Here is a 21,183-nt window from a genome sequence, read left to right on the forward strand (position 1 = left end):
TAGTTGTAGTTTCTGCCTCTGCTGTTTTGAAAAATGTTTTTAATGTTGGTGTATGCTGTCCTCAGATAATTGCATGGTATGCTTCCGCCGTAAAGCCTTTTTGAAATCTGACAAAGCGTCTGGATTAACAAGAAGTTAAGCTTTTAAACGATGTAAGACACTTGTATTTTCATGAATGTTTAATATTATGATTTTTGTATTTTGAATTTAGCGCTGTGCGATTTCACCAGGTTGTCGTGGTGGGTCACTAGTATTCACCCGTCTTGGAATACCTGATGGACAAATGCAGATCCTTCACCGTAATAATGTTCACTTTAATAATGTTCACATATTTTGTATTAAATCATCTCATATGTATATACTGCATTTTAGTCTTTGCCGCTCTGACATTGCTCGTCCATTTATTTTAAATATTCTTAAATACATTACTTTACTTAGATCTGTTTGGGAATATGTGGTGAAATTGTTAGATATTACTGCACTATTGGAGCTAGAAATACAAGCATTTCAATACAAGTTCAAATTATAAAAAACATTTATCAACCATATAAATCTAGAGACACCAAACCAACTTTCTCATGTTCAGACTAATACCTACTGTAGTCACTACCACTACTAGAACCAGTCACTACCACTACTAGAACCAGTCACTACCATTACTACTGTAGACACTACCACTACTATAACCATAACCAGTCACTAACATAACTGTAACTAGTCACTACCACTACTATGACCAGTCACTACCATTACTACTATATCCAGTCACTACCATTACTACTATAACCAGTCACTACCATTACTACTATAACCAGTCACTACCATTACTACTATAACCAGTCACTACCATTACTACTATAACCAGTCACTACCATTACTACTATAACCAGTCACTACCATTACTACTATAACCAGTCACTACCATTACTACTATAACCAGTCACTACCATTACTACTATAACCAGTCACTACCATTACTACTATAACCAGTCACTACCATTACTACTATATCCAGTCACTACCATTACTACTATAACCAGTCACTACCATTACTACTATAACCAGTCACTACCATTACTACCATAACCAGTCACTACCATTACTACTATAACCAGTCACTACCATTACTACTATAACCAGTCACTGCCATTACTACTATAACCAGTCACTGCCATTACTACTATAACCAGTCACTGCCATTACTACTATAACCAGTCACTACCACTACTATAACCAGTCACTACCACTACTATAACCAGTCACTACCAATACTATAACCAGTCACTACCACTACTATAACCAGTTACTACCATTACTATAACCAGTCACTACCACTACGATAACCAGACACTACCATTACTATAACTATAACCAGTTACTACCACTACTATAACCAGTCACTACCACTACTATAACCAGTCACTACCACTACTATAACCAGTCACTGCCACTACTATAACCAGTCACTGCCACTACTATAACCAGTCACTGCCACTACTATAACCAGTCACTGCCACTACTATAACCAGTCACTGCCACTACTATAACCAGTCACTGCCACTACTATAACCAGTCACTGCCACTACTATAACCAGTCACTGCCACTACTATAACCAGTCACTGCCACTACTATAACCAGTCACTACCACTACTATAACCAGTCACTGCCACTACTATAACCAGTCACTACCACTACTATAACCAGTCACTACCACTACTATAACCAGTCACTACCACTACTATAACCAGTCACTACCATTACTAGTGTAGTCACTACCACTACTATAACCAGTTACTACCATTACTAGTGTAGTCACTACCACTACTATAACCAGTTACTACCACTACTATAACCAGTCACTACCATTACTAGTGTAGTCACTACCACTACTATAACCAGTCACTGCCACTACTATAACCAGTCACTGCCACTACTATAACCAGTCACTGCCACTACTATAATCAGTCACTGCCACTACTATAATCAGTCACTGCCACTACTATAACCAGTCACTACCACTACTATAACCAGTCACTACCACTACTATAACCAGTCACTACCACTACTATAACCAGTCACTACCACTACTATAACCAGTTACTACCATTACTATAACCAGTCACTACCACTACTATAACCATTCACTACCATTACTAGTGTAGTCACTACCACTACTATAACCAGTCACTACCATTACTATAACTATAACCAGTCACTACCACTACTATAACCAGTCACTGCCACTACTATAACCAGTCACTGCCACTACTATAACCAGTCACTGCCACTACTATAACCAGTCACTGCCACTACTATAACCAGTCACTGCCACTACCATAACCAGTCACTACCACTACCATAACCAGTCACTACCACTACTATAACCAGTCACTACCACTACTATAACCAGTCACTACCATTACTATAACTATAACCAGTTACTACCACTACTATATCCAGTCACTACCACTACTATAACCAGTTACTACCACTACTATAACCAGTTACTACCACTACTATAACCAGGCACTACCATTACTATAACTATAACCAGTTACTACCACTACTATATCCAGTCACTACCACTACTATAACCAGTTACTACCACTACTATAACCAGTCACTACCACTACTATAACCAGTCACTACCACTACTATAACCAGTCACTACCACTACTATAACAAGTTACTACCATTACTACTGTAGTCGCTACCACTATTATATACAGTTACTACCACTACTATGACCAGTCACTACCATTACTACTATATCCAGTCACTACCATTACTACTATAACCAGTCACTACCATTACTACTATAACCAGTCACTACCATTACTACTATAACCAGTCACTACCATTACTACTATAACCAGTCACTACCATTACTACCATAACCAGTCACTACCATTACTACTATAACCAGTCACTACCATTACTACTATAACCAGTCACTGCCATTACTACTATAACCAGTCACTGCCATTACTACTATAACCAGTCACTACCACTACTATAACCAGTCACTACCACTACTATAACCAGTCACTACCAATACTATAACCAGTCACTACCACTACTATAACCAGTTACTACCATTACTATAACCAGTCACTACCACTACGATAACCAGACACTACCATTACTATAACTATAACCAGTTACTACCACTACTATAACCAGTCACTACCACTACTATAACCAGTCACTACCACTACTATAACCAGTCACTACCACTACTATAACCAGTCACTACCACTACTATAACCAGTCACTACCACTACTATAACCAGTCACTACCACTACTATAACCAGTTACTACCATTACTAGTGTAGTCACTACCACTACTATAACCAGTTACTACCATTACTATAACCAGTCACTACCACTACTATAACCAGTCACTACCATTACTAGTGTAGTAACTACCACTACTATAACCAGTCACTACCATTACTATAACTATAACCAGTCACTACCACTACTATAACCAGTCACTGCCACTACTATAACCAGTCACTGCCACTACTATAACCAGTCACTGCCACTACTATAACCAGTCACTGCCACTACTATAACCAGTCACTACCACTACTATAACCAGTCACTACCACTACTATAACCAGTCACTACCACTACTATAACCAGTCACTACCACTACTATAACCAGTCACTACCATTACTAGTGTAGTCACTACCACTACTATAACCAGTTACTACCATTACTAGTGTAGTCACTACCACTACTATAACCAGTTACTACCATTACTATAACCAGTCACTACCACTACTATAACCAGTCACTACCATTACTAGTGTAGTCACTACCACTACTATAACCAGTCACTGCCACTACTATAACCAGTCACTGCCACTACTATAATCAGTCACTGCCACTACTATAACCAGTCACTACCACTACTATAACCAGTCACTACCACTACTATAACCAGTCACTACCACTACTATAACCAGTTACTACCATTACTAGTGTAGTCACTACCACTACTATAACCAGTTACTACCATTACTATAACCAGTCACTACCACTACTATAACCAGTCACTACCATTACTAGTGTAGTCACTACCACTACTATAACCAGTCACTACCATTACTATAACTATAACCAGTCACTACCACTACTATAACCAGTCACTGCCACTACTATAACCAGTCACTGCCACTACTATAACCAGTCACTGCCACTACTATAACCAGTCACTGCCACTACTATAACCAGTCACTGCCACTACTATAACCAGTCACTGCCACTACTATAACCAGTCACTGCCACTACTATAACCAGTCACTGCCACTACTATAACCAGTCACTACCACTACTATAACCAGTCACTACCACTACTATAACCAGTCACTACTACTACTATAACCAGTCACTACCACTACTATAACCAGTCACTACCATTACTATAACTATAACCAGTTACTACCACTACTATATCCAGTCACTACCACTACTATAACCAGTTACTACCACTACTATAACCAGTTACTACCACTACTATAACCAGTCACTACCATTACTATAACTATAACCAGTTACTACCACTACTATATCCAGTCACTACCACTACTATAACCAGTTACTACCACTACTATAACCAGTTACTACCACTACTATAACCAGTTACTACCACTACTATAACCAGGCACTACCATTACTATAACTATAACCAGTTACTACCACTACTATATCCAGTCACTACCACAACCAGTTACTACCACTACTATAACCAGTTACTACCACTACTATAACCAGTTACTACAACTACTACAACCAGTTACTACCACTACTATAACCAGTTACTACCACTACTATAACCAGTTACTACCACTACTATAACCAGTTACTACCAATACTATATCCAGTCACTGCCACTACTATAACCAGTTACTACCACTACTATAACCAGTCACTACCACTACTATAACCAGTTACTACCACTACTATAACCAGTTACTACCACTACTATAACCAGTTACTACCACTACTATAACCAGTTACTACCACTACTATAACCAGTCACTACCACTACTATAACCAGTCACTACCATTACTATAACTATAACCAGTTACTACCACTACTATATCCAGTCACTACCACTACTATAACCAGTTACTACCACTACTATAACCAGTAACTACCACTACTATAACCAGGCACTACCATTACTAAAACTATAACCAGTTACTACCACTACTATATCCAGTCACTACCACTACTATAACCAGTCACTACCACTACTATAACCAGTCACTACCACTACTATAACCAGTCACTACCACTACTATAACCAGTCACTACCACTACTATAACCAGTCACTACCACTACTATAACCTGTCACTACCACTACTATAACCTGTCACTACCACTACTATAACAAGTTACTACCATTACTACTGTAGTCACTACAATTACTACTGTAGTCACTACCACTACTATATACAGTCACTACCACTACTATAACCAGTCACTACCACTACTAAACCAGTCACTACCACTACTATAACCAGTCACTACCATTACTACTATAGTCACTACAACTACTATAACCAGTCACTACCACTACTATAACCAGTCACTACCACTACTATAACCAGTCACTACCACTACTATAACCAGTCACTACCGCTACTATATCCAGTCACTACCACTACTATAACCAGTCACTACCACTACTATAACCAGTTACTACCATTACTACTGTAGTCACTACCACTACTATAACCAGTCACTACCATTACTATTGTAGTCACTACAACTACTATAACCAGTCACTACCACTACCACTACTATAACCAGTCACTACCACTACTATAACCAGTCACTACCACTATTATAACCAGTCACTACCACTACTATAACCAGTCACTACCACTACTATAACCAGTCACTGCCACTACTATAACCAGTCACTGCCACTACTATAACCAGTCACTGCCACTACTATAACCAGTCACTGCCACTACTATAACCAGTCACTGCCACTACTATAACCAGTCACTACCACTACTATAACCAGTCACTACCACTACTATAACCAGTCACTACCACTACTATAACCAGTCACTACCATTACTATAACTATAACCAGTTACTACCACTACTATATCCAGTCACTACCACTACTATAACCAGTTACTACCACTACTATAACCAGTTACTACCACTACTATAACCAGTCACTACCATTACTATAACTATAACCAGTTACTACCACTACTATATCCAGTCACTACCACTACTATAACCAGTTACTACCACTACTATAACCAGTTACTACCACTACTATAACCAGTTACTACCACTACTATAACCAGGCACTACCATTACTATAACTATAACCAGTTACTACCACTACTATATCCAGTCACTACCACTACTATAACCAGTTACTACCACTACTATAACCAGTCACTACCACTACTATAACCAGTCACTACCACTACTATAACCAGTCACTACCACTACTATAACCAGTCACTACCACTACTATAACCTGTCACTTCCACTACTATAACAAGTTACTACCATTACTACTGTAGTCACTACAATTACTACTGTAGTCACTACCACTACTATATACAGTCACTACCACTACTATAACCAGTCACTACCACTACTAAACCAGTCACTACCACTACTATAACCAGTCACTACCATTACTACTATAGTCACTACAACTACTATAACCAGTCACTACCACTACTATAACCAGTCACTACCACTACTATAACCAGTCACTACCACTACTATAACCAGTCACTACCACTACTATATCCAGTCACTACCACTACTATAACCAGTCACTACCACTACTATAACCAGTTACTACCATTACTACTGTAGTCACTACCACTACTATAACCAGTCACTACCACTACTATAACCAGTCACTACCACTACTATAACCAGTCACTACCACTACTATAACCAGTCACTACCACTACTATAACCAGTCACTACCACTACTATAACCAGTCACTACCACTACTATAACCAGTCACTACCACTACTATAACCAGTCACTACCACTACTATAACCAGTTACTACCATTACTAGTGTAGTCACTACCACTACTATAACCAGTTACTACCATTACTATAACCAGTCACTACCACTACTATAACCAGTCACTACCATTACTAGTGTAGTCACTACCACTACTATAACCAGTCACTACCATTACTATAACTATAACCAGTTACTACCAATACTATATCCAGTCACTACCACTACTATATCCAGTCACTACCACTACTATAACCAGTCACTACCACTACTATAACCAGTCACTACCACTACTATAACCAGTCACTACCACTACTATAACCAGTCACTACCACTACTATAACCAGTCACTACCACTACTATAACCAGTCACTACCACTACTATAACCAGTCACTACCACTACTATAACCAGTCACTACCACTACTATAACCAGTCACTACCACTACTATAACCAGTCACTACCATTACTATAACCAGTCACTACCACTACGATAACCAGACACTACCATTACTATAACCAGTCACTACCACTACTATAAACAGTCACTACCACTACTATAACCAGTCACTGCCACTACTATAACCAGTCACTACCACTACTAAACCAGTCACTACCATTACTACTATAGTCACTACAACTACTATAACCAGTCACTACCACTACTATAACCAGTCACTACCACTACTATAACCAGTCACTACCACTACTATAACCAGTCACTACCACTACTATATCCAGTCACTACCACTACTATAACCAGTCACTACCACTACTATAACCAGTTACTACCATTACTACTGTAGTCACTACCACTACTATAACCAGTCACTACCATTACTATTGTAGTCACTACAACTACTATAACCAGTCACTACCACTACTATAACCAGTCACTACCACTACTATAACCAGTCACTACCACTACTATAACCAGTCACTACCACTACTATAACCAGTCACTACCACTACTATAACCAGTCACTACCACTACTATAACCAGTCACTACCACTACTATAACCAGTCACTACCACTACTATAACCAGTCACTACCACTACTATAACCAGTTACTACCATTACTAGTGTAGTCACTACCACTACTATAACCAGTTACTACCATTACTATAACCAGTCACTACCACTACTATAACCAGTCACTACCATTACTAGTGTAGTCACTACCACTACTATAACCAGTCACTACCATTACTATAACTATAACCAGTTACTACCAATACTATATCCAGTCACTACCACTACTATATCCAGTCACTACCACTACTATAACCAGTCACTACCACTACTATAACCAGTCACTACCACTACTATAACCAGTCACTACCACTACTATAACCAGTCACTACCACTACTATAACCAGTCACTACCATTACTATAACCAGTCACTACCACTACGATAACCAGACACTACCATTACTATAACTATAACCAGTCACTACCACTACTATAAACAGTCACTACCACTACTATAACCAGTCACTGCCACTACTATAACCAGTCACTACCACTACTAAACCAGTCACTACCACTACTATAACCAGTCACTACCATTACTACTATAGTCACTACAACTACTATAACCAGTCACTACCACTACTATAACCAGTCACTACCACTACTATAACCAGTCACTACCACTACTATTACCAGTCACTACCACTACTATATCCAGTCACTACCACTACTATAACCAGTCACTACCACTACTATAACCAGTTACTACCATTACTACTGTAGTCACTACCACTACTATAACCAGTCACTACCATTACTATTGTAGTCACTACAACTACTATAACCAGTCACTACCACTACTATAACCAGTCACTACCACTACTATAACCAGTCACTACCACTACTATAACCAGTCACTACCACTACTATAACCAGTCACTACCACTACTATAACCAGTCACTACCACTACTATAACCAGTCACTACCACTACTATAACCAGTTACTACCATTACTATAACCAGTCACTACCACTACTATAACCAGTCACTACCATTACTAGTGTAGTCACTACCACTACTATAACCAGTCACTACCATTACTATAACTATAACCAGTTACTACCAATACTATATCCAGTCACTACCACTACTATAACCAGTCACTACCACTACTATAACCAGTCACTACCACTACTATAACCAGTCACTACCACTACTATAACCAGTCACTACCACTACTATAACCAGTCACTACCACTACTATAACCAGTTACTACCATTACTATAACCAGTCACTACCACTACGATAACCAGACACTACCATTACTATAACTATAACCAGTCACTACCACTACTATAAACAGTCACTACCACTACTATAACCAGTCACTGCCACTACTATAACCAGTCACTGCCACTACTATAACCAGTCACTGCCACTACTATAACCAGTCACTGCCACTACTATAACCAGTCACTGCCACTACTATAACCAGTCACTGCCACTACTATAACCAGTCACTGCCACTACTATAACCAGTCACTGCCACTACTATAACCAGTCACTGCCACTACTATAACCAGTCACTACCACTACTATAACCAGTCACTACCACTACTATAACCAGTCACTACCATTACTATAACTATAACCAGTCACTACCACTACTATAACCAGTCACTACCACTACTATATCCAGTCACTACCATTACTATAACCAGTTACTACCACTACTATAACCAGTTACTACCACTACTATAACCAGTCACTACCATTACTATAACTATAACCAGTTACTACCACTACTATATCCAGTCACTACCACTACTATAACCAGTTACTACCACTACTATAACCAGTTACTACCACTACTATAACCAATCACTACCATTACTATAACTATAACCAGTTACTACCACTACTATATCCAGTCACTACCACTACTATAACCAGTTACTACCACTACTATAACCAGTCACTACCACTACTATAACCAGTCACTACCACTACTATAACCAGTCACTACCACTACTATAACCAGTCACTACCACTACTATAACCAGTCACTACCACTACTATAACAAGTTACTACCATTACTACTGTAGTCGCTACAATTACTACTGTAGTCACTACCACTACTATAACCAGTCACTACCACTACTATATCCAGTCACTACCACTACTATATCCAGTCACTACCACTACTATAACCAGTTACTACCACTACTATAACCAGTTACTACCACTACTATAACCAGTCACTACCACTACTATAACCAGTCACTACCACTACTATAACCAGTCACTACCACTACTAAACCAGTCACTACCATTACTACTGTAGTCACTACCACTACTATAACCAGTCACTACCACTACTATATTCAGTCACTACCACTACTATAACCAGTCACTACCACTACTATAACCAGTCACTACCATTACTACTGTAGTCACTACCACTACTATAACCAGTCACTACCACTACTATAACCAGTCACTACCATTACCACTACTATAACCAGTCACTACCACTACTATAACCAGTCACTACCACTACTATAACCTGTCACTACCACTACTATAACAAGTTACTACCATTACTACTGTAGTCACTACAATTACTACTGTAGTCACTACCACTACTATATACAGTCACTACCACTACTATAACCAGTCACTACCACTACTAAACCAGTCACTACCACTACTAAACCAGTCACTACCACTACTATAACCAGTCACTACCATTACTACTATAGTCACTACAACTACTATAACCAGTCACTACCACTACTATAACCAGTCACTACCACTACTATAACCAGTCACTACCACTACTATATCCAGTCACTACCACTACTATATCCAGTCACTACCACTACTATAACCAGTCACTACCACTACTATAACCAGTCACTACCACTACTATAACCAGTTACTACCATTACTACTGTAGTCACTACCACTACTATAACCAGTCACTACCATTACTATTGTAGTCACTACAACTACTATAACCAGTCACTACCATTACCACTACTATAACCAGTCACTACCACTACTATAACCAGTCACTACCATTACCACTACTATAACCAGTCACTACCACTACTATAACCAGTCACTACCACTACTATATCCAGTCACTGCCACTACTATAACCAGTCACTGCCACTACTATAACCAGTCACTGCCACTACTAGAACCAGTCACTGCCACTACTAGAACCAGTCACTGCCACTACTAGAACCAGTCACTGCCACTACTAGAACCAGTCACTGCCACTACTAGAACCAGTCACTGCCACTACTAGAACCAGTCACTACAACTACTAGAACCAGTCACTACCACAACTATATCCAGTCACTACCACAACTATATCCAGTCACTACCACAACTATAACCAGTCACTACCACTACTATAACCAGTCACTACCACTACTATAACTATAACCACTCACTACCACTACTAAAACCAGTCACTACTACTATATCCAGTCACTACCACTACTATAACCAGTCACTACCATTACTACTGTAGTCACTACCACTACTATAACCAGTCACTACCACTACTATAAACAGTTACTACCACTACTATATCCAGTAGCTACCACTACTATAACCAGTTACTACCACTACTATAACCAGTCACTACCACTACTATAACCAAGGTGTAAAAATAAATAAATAAAAATCGGCGCCCAAAAACACCGATTTCCGATTGTTATGAAAACTTGAAATCGGCCATTCCGATTAATCGGTTGACCTCTACTACAGAGTAACCACGTGTTATTCTCCCTCCAAGTTTGGCATGGAGTGTGACCGACGTGGGTTTATAATACACCAGACAGACAGTGTGAGGGGTGTTACATGTTTACTTGCCCAATGAACATGAAGCCATCCCTGGGAGAGCTTAGGAAGGGGCTGGGGCTGAGGCTGGGACAGGACGCAGGACTCTCCTGTGACTGACCTGCATTCAATCTGACCTACCGGCCGGTGCAGGCTCTTCCCATCTGGTTGGTTTGACAGCACCAACAATCACTATCACCACTCATCATTTGTCACATTCACAAAAAGACAGGGCCAGTCCCAAATTGCACCGTATTCCCTATATAGTGCACTACTATAGACCAGGGCCTATTCCCGATATAGTGCACTACTTTAGACCAGAGCCCCTATTCCATATATAGTGCACTATTATAGACCAGAGCCCTATATAGTACACTACTTTAGACCAGAGCCCTATATAGTACACTACTTTAGACCACACCCCTATAAAAGGGCAAGCCATTTAGAAAACCACCGAGGTGCCTTTAATCTACTTCCTGCCTCACGTCCCTGTGATACTGATGCCCATCGTGTTAACGTGGTGAAACCCATACCAGGGTCTTCTTACTATGATGCCCATCGTGTTAACGTGGTGAAACCCATACCAGGGTCTTCTTACTATGATGCCCACTGTGTTAACGTGGTGAAACCCATACCAGGGTCGTCTTACTATGATGCCCACTGTGTTAACGTGGTGAAACCCATGCAGTGTTTCCGACTAGCGGCTATAAAGCCGATTACAGATACATTTTCAGAAGGCAAATTTTAACACTTAACCTGCTATGGTCGATGTCTACGCCCCCGCGGAAATCTAAATAGCATAATACTAAACAAATGTCTCAAGCTACCACATCTGCCTATATCGCACTTTTGCATCTGCTGTGAAAGATGACAGAGCGGTGTCTGCACAGACCATGAGACATCACGAAAAACGGTCTTCTCACAAAATCATCTGGAACGGTTTGTCCTACAAACTGTTCTTCCACGCACGCAACGGCTGGGGAGGCGTAAAGCTCACCTCCATTGGAATCTGGAGCAGTGGAAACACGTTCTCTGGAGTGATGAATCACGCTTCATCATCTGGCAGTCCGACGGACAAATCTGGGTTTGGTGGATGGCAGGAGAAGACTATGCATAGTGCCAACTGTAAAGTTTGGTGGAGGAGGAATAATGGCCTGGGGCTGTTTTTCATGGTTCGGGCTTGACCCCTTAGTTCCAGTGAAGGGAAATCTTAAACGCTACAGCATACAATGACAATCTAGACGATTCTGTGCTTCCAAATTTGTGGCAACAATTCCCCCGTGCAGAAAAACGAGGTCCAAACAGAAGTTGTTTGTCGAGATCGAAGAGGAAAAACTTGACTGGATTGCACAGAGCCCTAACCTTAACCCCATCTAACACCTTTGGGATAAATTGAAATGCCACCTGCGAGCCAGGCCTAATCACTCAACATCAGTACCCGACCTCACTAAAGCTGTTGGACCCGCCGCAATGTTCCAACATCAAGTGGAAAGGCTTCCCAGAAGAGTGGAGGCTGTTATAGCAGCAATGTCCCAACATCAAGTGGAAAAGCTTCCTAGAAGAGTGGAGGCTGTTAAAGCAGCAAAGGGCGGGGATGGGGGCAAGTCCATATTAATGCCCATGACTTTAGAATGATATGTTCAACGAGCAGGTGTCCACATTCTTTCGGTCATGTAGTCCATGTATTAGATGACAGGATCTGACAAATTCTATTTTCAATATTCAGTTAATTTTAAGGCGTTGTCAGCACCATATCAAATCCATGCACATCTTAATGTATTGGCAAATAAAGGTAGTTCTGATTCAAAGCAAAACAAAGTGAGAAAAAAAAACGGATTACTTTTGTCAAATGTCCAAACCATTGTTATTGAGACCTCAGATCGGCACCCAGCATTGAACACAGGCCTCTCAGAGCCAGAGAGAGACTACACCAAGGCGTAGACTTTGGGGACATGCCAAAAACCAACAGGAATGTTTGATGACTATCAATCTGTCCTAGACAATGTTTAAGCAAAAGACTGAAATAATCTGTAAGAGCTACGGGACAGCATAGAGCCTGGGAGATTACAGGATAACAGCATAGAGCCTGGAGGATTACAGGACGACAGCATAGAGCCTGGAGGATTACAGGACGACAGGATAGAGCCTGGAGGATTACAGGACGACAGCATAGAGCCTGGAGGATTACAGGACGACAGCATAGAGCCTGGAGGATTACAGGACGACAGCATAGAGCCTGGAGGATTACAGGACGACAGCATAGAGCCTGGAGGATTACAGGACGACAGCATAGAGCCTGGGGATTACAGGACAGGATAGAGCCTGGAGGATTACAGGACGACAGCATAGAGCCTGGAGGATTACAGGACGACAGCATAGAGCCTGGAGGATTACAGGACGACAGCATAGAGCCTGGAGGATTACAGGACGACAGCATAGAGCCTGGAGGATTACAGGACGACAGCATAGAGCCTGGAGGATTACAGGACGACAGCATAGAGCCTGGAGGATTACAGGACGACAGCATAGAGCCTGGGGGATTACAGGACGACAGCATAGAGCCTGGGGGATTACAGGACGACAACATAGAGCCTGGGGGATTACAGGATGACAGGACAGCATAGAGCCTGGGAGATTACAGGATGACAGGACAGCATAGAGCCTGGGGGATTACAGGACGACAGGACAGCATAGAGCCTGGGGGATTACAGGACGACAGGACAGCATAGAGCCTGGGGGATTACAGGACGACAGGACAGCATAGAGCCTGGGGGATTACAGGACGACAGGACAGCATAGAGCCTGGGGTATTACAGGACGACAGGACAGCATAGAGCCTGGGGTATTACAGGACGACAGGACAGCATAGAGCCTGGGGGATTACAGGACGACAGGACAGCATAGAGCCTGGGGGATTACAGGACGACAGCAAAGATCCTGGGGGATTACAGGACGACAGCATAGAGCCTGGGGGATTACAGGACGACAGGACAGCATAGAGCCTGGGGGATTACAGGACGACAGGACAGCATAGAGCCTGGGGGATTAGAGGACGACAGGACAGCATAGAGCCTGGGGGAATACAGGACGACAGCATAGAGCCTGGGGATTACAGGACAGGATAGAGCCTGGGAGATTACAGGATGACAGGACAGCATAGAGCCTGGGGGATTACAGGACGACAGGACAGCATAGAGCCTGGGGGATTACAGGACGACAGGACAGCATAGAGCCTGGGGGATTACAGGACGACAGGACAGCATAGAGCCTGGGGGATTACAGGACGACAGGACAGCATAGAGCCTGGGGTATTAGAGGACGACAGGACAGCATAGAGCCTGGGGGATTACAGGACGACAGGACAGCATAGAGCCTGGGGGATTACAGGACGACAGCAAAGATCCTGGGGGATTACAGGACGACAGCATAGAGCCTGTGGGATTACAGGACGACAGGACAGCATAGAGCCTGGGGGATTACAGGACGACAGGACAGCATAGAGCCTGGGGGATTAGAGGACGACAGGACAGCATAGAGCCTGGGGGAATACAGGACGACAGCATAGAGCCTGGGGATTACAGGACAGGATAGAGCCTGGAGGATTACAGGACGACAGCATAGATCCTGGAGGATTACAGGACGACAGCATAGAGCCTGGAGGATTACAGGACGACAGCATAGAGCCTGGAGGATTACAGGAATACAGCATAGAGCCTGGAGGATTACAGGACGACAGCATAGAGCCTGGAGGATTACAGGACGACAGCATAGAGCCTGGAGGATTACAGGACGACAGCATAGAGCCTGGAGGATTACAGGACGACAGCATAGAGCCTGGGGGATTACAGGACGACAGCATAGAGCCTGGGGGATTACAGGACGACAACATAGAGCCTGGGGGATTACAGGATGACAGGACAGCATAGAGCCTGGGAGATTACAGGATGACAGGACAGCATAGAGCCTGGGGGATTACAGGACGACAGGACAGCATAGAGCCTGGGGGATTACAGGACGACAGGACAGCATAGAGCCTGGGGGATTACAGGACGACAGGACAGCATAGAGCCTGGGGGATTACAGGACGACAGGACAGCATAGAGCCTGGGGTATTAGAGGACGACAGGACAGCATAGAGCCTGGGGGATTACAGGACGACAGGACAGCATAGAGCCTGGGGGATTACAGGACGACAGCAAAGATCCTGGGGGATTACAGGACGACAGCATAGAGCCTGGGGGATTACAGGACGACAGGACAGCATAGAGCCTGGGGGATTACAGGACGACAGGACAGCATAGAGCCTGGGGGATTAGAGGACGACAGGACAGCATAGAGCCTGGGGGAATACAGGACGACAGCATAGAGCCTGGGGATTACAGGACAGGATAGAGCCTGGAGGATTACAGGACGACAGCATAGATCCTGGAGGATTACAGGACGACAGCATAGAGCCTGGAGGATTACAGGACGACAGCATAGAGCCTGGAGGATTACAGGAATACAGCATAGAGCCTGGAGGATTACAGGACGACAGCATAGAGCCTGGAGGATTACAGGACGACAGCATAGAGCCTGGAGGATTACAGGACGACAGCATAGAGCCTGGAGGATTACAGGACGACAGCATAGAGCCTGGGGGATTACAGGACGACAACATAGAGCCTGGGGGATTACAGGATGACAGGACAGCATAGAGCCTGGGGGATTACAGGATGACAGGACAGCATAGAGCCTGGGGGATTACAGGACGACAGGACAGCATAGAGCCTGGGGGATTACAGGACGACAGGACAGCATAGAGCCTGGGGGATTACAGGACGACAGGACAGCATAGAGCCTGGGGTATTAGAGGACGACAGGACAGCATAGAGCCTGGGGTATTAGAGGACGACAAGACAGCATAGAGCCTGGGGGATTACAGGACGACAGCAAAGATCCTGGGGGATTACAGGACGACAGCATAGAGCCTGGGGGATTACAGGACGACAGGACAGCATAGAGCCTGGGGGATTACAGGACGACAGGACAGCATAGAGCCTGGGGGATTACAGGACGACAGGACAGCATAGAGCCTGGGGGATTACAGGACGACAGGACAGCATAGAGACTGGGGGATTACAGGACGACAGGACAGCATAGAGCCTGGGGGATTAGAGGACGACAGGACAGCATAGAGCCTGGGGGAATACAGGACGACAACATAGATCCTGGAGGATTACAGGACAGGATAGATCCTGGAGGATTACAGAACGACAGCATAGATCCTGGAGGATTACAGGACGACAGCATAGAGCCTGGAGGATTACAGGACGACAGCATAGAGCCTAGAGGATTACAGGACGACAGCATAGAGCCTAGAGGATTACAGGACGACAGCATGGAGCCTGGAGGATTACAGGACGACAGCATAGAGCCTGGAGGATTACAGGACGACAGCATAGAGCCTGGAGGATTACAGGACAACAGCATAGAGCCTGGAGGATTACAGGACGACAGGATAGAGCCTGGGGGATTACAGGATGACAGCATAGAGCCTGGGGGATTACAGGACGACAGGATGGAGCCTGTGGGATTACAGGATGACAGCATAGAGCCTGGGGGATTACAGGACGACAGGATAGAGCCTGGGGGATTACAGGACGACAGGATAGAGCCTGGGGGATTACAGGACGACAGCATAGAGCCTGGGGGATTACAGGACGACAGGATGGAGCCTGGGGGATTACAGGACGACAGCATAGAACCTGGGGGATTACAGGACGACAGGATAGAGCCTGGGGGATTACAGGACGACAGGATAGAGCCTAGGGGGTTACAGGACGACAGCATAGAGCCTGGAGGATTACAGGACGACAGGATAGAGCCTGGGGGATTACAGGACGACAGCATAGAGCCTGGGGGATTACAGGACGACACCATAGAGCCTGGGGGATTACAGGATGACAGCATAGAGCCTGGGGGATTACAGGACAACAGGACAGCATAGAGCCTGGGGGATTACAGGACGACAGGACAGCATAGAGCCTGGGGGATTACAGGACGACAGGACAGCATAGAGCCTGGGGGATTACAGGACGACAGGACAGCATAGAGACTGGGGGATTACAGGACGACAGGACAGCATAGAGACTGGGGGATTACAGGACGACAGGATAGAGCCTGGGGGATTACAGGACGACAGCATAGAGCCTGGGGGATTACAGGACGACAGGATGGAGCCTGGGGGATTACAGGACGACAGCATAGAACCTGGGGGATTACAGGACGACAGGATAGAGCCTGGGGGATTACAGGACGACAGGATAGAGCCTAGGGGGTTACAGGACGACAGCATAGAGCCTGGAGGATTACAGGACGACAGGATAGAGCCTGGGGGATTACAGGACGACAGCATAGAGCCTGGGGGATTACAGGACGACACCATAGAGCCTGGGGGATTACAGGACGACAGCATAGAGCCTGGGGGATTACAGGACAACAGGACAGCATAGAGCCTGGGGGATTACAGGACGACAGGACAGCATAGAGCCTGGGGGATTACAGGACGACAGGACAGCATAGAGCCTGGGGGATTACAGGACGACAGGACAGCATAGAGACTGGGGGATTACAGGACGACAGGACAGCATAGAGACTGGGGGATTACAGGACGACAGGACAGCATAGAGCCTGGGGGAATACAGGACGACAACATAGATCCTGGAGGATTACAGGACAGGATAGATCCTGGAGGATTACAGAACGACAGCATAGATCCTGGAGGATTACAGGACGACAGCATAGAGCCTGGAGGATTACAGGACGACAGCATAGAGCCTGGAGGATTACAGGACGACAGCATAGAGCCTAGAGGATTACAGGACGACAGCATAGAGCCTAGAGGATTACAGGACGACAGCATGGAGCCTGGAGGATTATAGGACGACAGCATAGAGCCTGGAGGATTACAGGACAACAGCATAGAGCCTGGAGGATTACAGGACGACAGCATAGAGCCTGGAGGAATACAGGAAGACAGGACAGCATAGAGCCTGAAGGATTACAGGACGACAGGATAGAGCCTGGGGGATTACAGGATGACAGCATAGAGCCTGGGGGATTACAGGACGACAGGATGGAGCCTGTGGGATTACAGGATGACAGCATAGAGCCTGGGGGATTACAGGACGACAGGATAGAGCCTGGGGGATTACAGGACGACAGGATAGAGCCTGGGGGATTACAGGACGACAGCATAGAGCATGGGGGATTACAGGACGACAGGATAGAGCCTGGGGGATTACAGGACGACAGGATAGAGCCTAGGGGGTTACAGGACGACAGCATAGAGCCTGGAGGATTACAGGACGACAGGATAGAGCCTGGGGGATTACAGGACGACAGCATAGAGCCCGGGGGATTACAGGACGACACCATAGAGCCTGGGGGATTACAGGACGACAGCATAGAGCCTGGGGGATTACAGGACGACACCATAGAGCCTGGGGGATTACAGGATGACAGCATAGAGCCTGGGGGATTACAGGACAACAGGATAGAGCCTAGGGGGTTACAGGACGACAGCATAGAGCCTGGAGGATTACAGGACGACAGGATAGAGCCTGGGGGATTACAGGACGACAGCATAGAGCCCGGGGGATTACAGGACGACACCATAGAGCCTGGGGGATTACAGGACGACACCATAGAGCCTGGGGGATTACAGGACGACAGGATAGAGCCTGGAGGATTACAGGACGACAGGATAGAGCCTGGGGGATTACAGGACCCAGGTGTTTTATTCTGAATAATTAGTCTACCAACGATTCATGGAAGAAAAAGTGAAAAAAATTGCCCAAATCGATCAACCCAGGTAACAGTTATTCCCATTTTCTAAAACCCACATTTCATCTGTTGTTTTTTTGTCGATGCAAAAACGAAGATTCATATATTGAACGAATGTAAAAAATTAAATAGCTTGACCTGGCACTGCACAGGCGCAACAAGTTATGATTCAGCTGTACGGTTTTCTGCCGTGAGATCCAGACATATTAAATAGACGTTGACCAGGAACACGACATCGGCGGTAACTACCATTAAACAGTTGTCAATTGATTGTGAATGATAATACGTGGCCGGTAACATACTAGTTCGACTTTTGAAAACAACCTACCTACGTTTGCATAGACACCTGAAGATGCAGCTGACGGTGCGCGAGGGAGAAGGAAAAATGGACACATCTCGTAAATATCTATAGGCTACGTGTTGGAGATTAAAATGTTTTAAATTCGAGATAAACAAATAAATTCCTACTTACAGTCGTTCTGTCTCAGTGATATTTACAAACTGTTGCTTGAAACGCCAAAAGATTATTTCGGAGTGAACTCCCAAACTCCAAAAAGTGAATTCCGTTATTGTGTTGGTCATCAGAGTCGCATGTGTTGTTTCTTCCAATCCAAGTTGAGGATGTGTGATCTTTTCATTTTACAGTCCATAGAGACGACTGTGTTTTTGTGATTGCATAGTTATGGTGGCTCTCTACTTCCCTTGCGTCCTCCTCTGCAGCGTCTCAGAGTCCTGTTCGCCACTCGACGGGACTGGACCGCTGTATGACGTCACACTTTTTTCTTGAGCGCATAATTGAAAACACTCTTTTTTGTAGCGCGAGGGGGAGAGACACGCGATTGTATTATTTACCAATCAGCTTCCTATATGTTCTAATTTAGGTCGTTTTATTTTTCTTTGTGATATTATAGGCTAAGATTAAATACATAGAAAGATTGTTTTTAATAACGTTGTATTGGCACGCAAACGTTAGGTCTACAGTGACGCTAATGAGCATCACATGACGCAGCATCATAGCTAGTCAAATTGAAAATTAATTTAAGACAGAACTGCTGCTCATGCATGCCTAATTAGTTTAAAATGCATATTTTATTTTTAATTAAGCAGGTGACAACAGATATCTGCATGATTTCCTGATAAAGTTTGCTTTGAACAACATGGCTAGATTTATGTTATGCAACAGTAGGTGACATGTTTTCAGGGATGAGGGGGGCATCAGAAACGTGTAAGTATTTTTGAACACGAGATATGTTTACATAAGCACATTTCCTAGATAAAGCTCTTTAGTTGTGTTGTGTTTGTGTTTACATAAACACACATTACCTAGATCAAATCAAATCAAATGTATTTATATAGCCCTTCGTACATCAGCTGATATCTCAAAGTGCTGTACAGAAACCCAGCCTAAAACCCCAAACAGCAAGCAATGCAGGTGTAGAAGCACGGTGGCTAGGATAAACTCCCTAGAAAGGCCAAAACCTA

General features: G+C 43.9%; 1 protein-coding gene across 2 annotated transcripts in view; it reads right to left on the reverse strand.

Moving 5' to 3' along the window:
- The window catches only part of LOC110523108 (lysophosphatidic acid receptor 1), a 79,651-nt gene extending 59,164 nt beyond the window's left edge, over positions 1-20,487 (reverse strand). For both annotated transcript variants that reach the window (XR_016495816.1, XM_021601520.3), the window contains exon 1: positions 20,174-20,487. The gene's annotated coding sequence lies outside the window, so the exon portion shown is untranslated. The remainder of the gene's footprint in view (positions 1-20,173) is intronic.
- Between the last annotated feature and the right edge of the window lie 696 nt (positions 20,488-21,183).

This window comes from Oncorhynchus mykiss, chromosome 5 (genome assembly GCF_057628025.1).
Source record: "Oncorhynchus mykiss isolate SJ-2025 chromosome 5, ASM5762802v1, whole genome shotgun sequence".
NCBI lineage: Eukaryota > Metazoa > Chordata > Actinopteri > Salmoniformes > Salmonidae > Oncorhynchus > Oncorhynchus mykiss.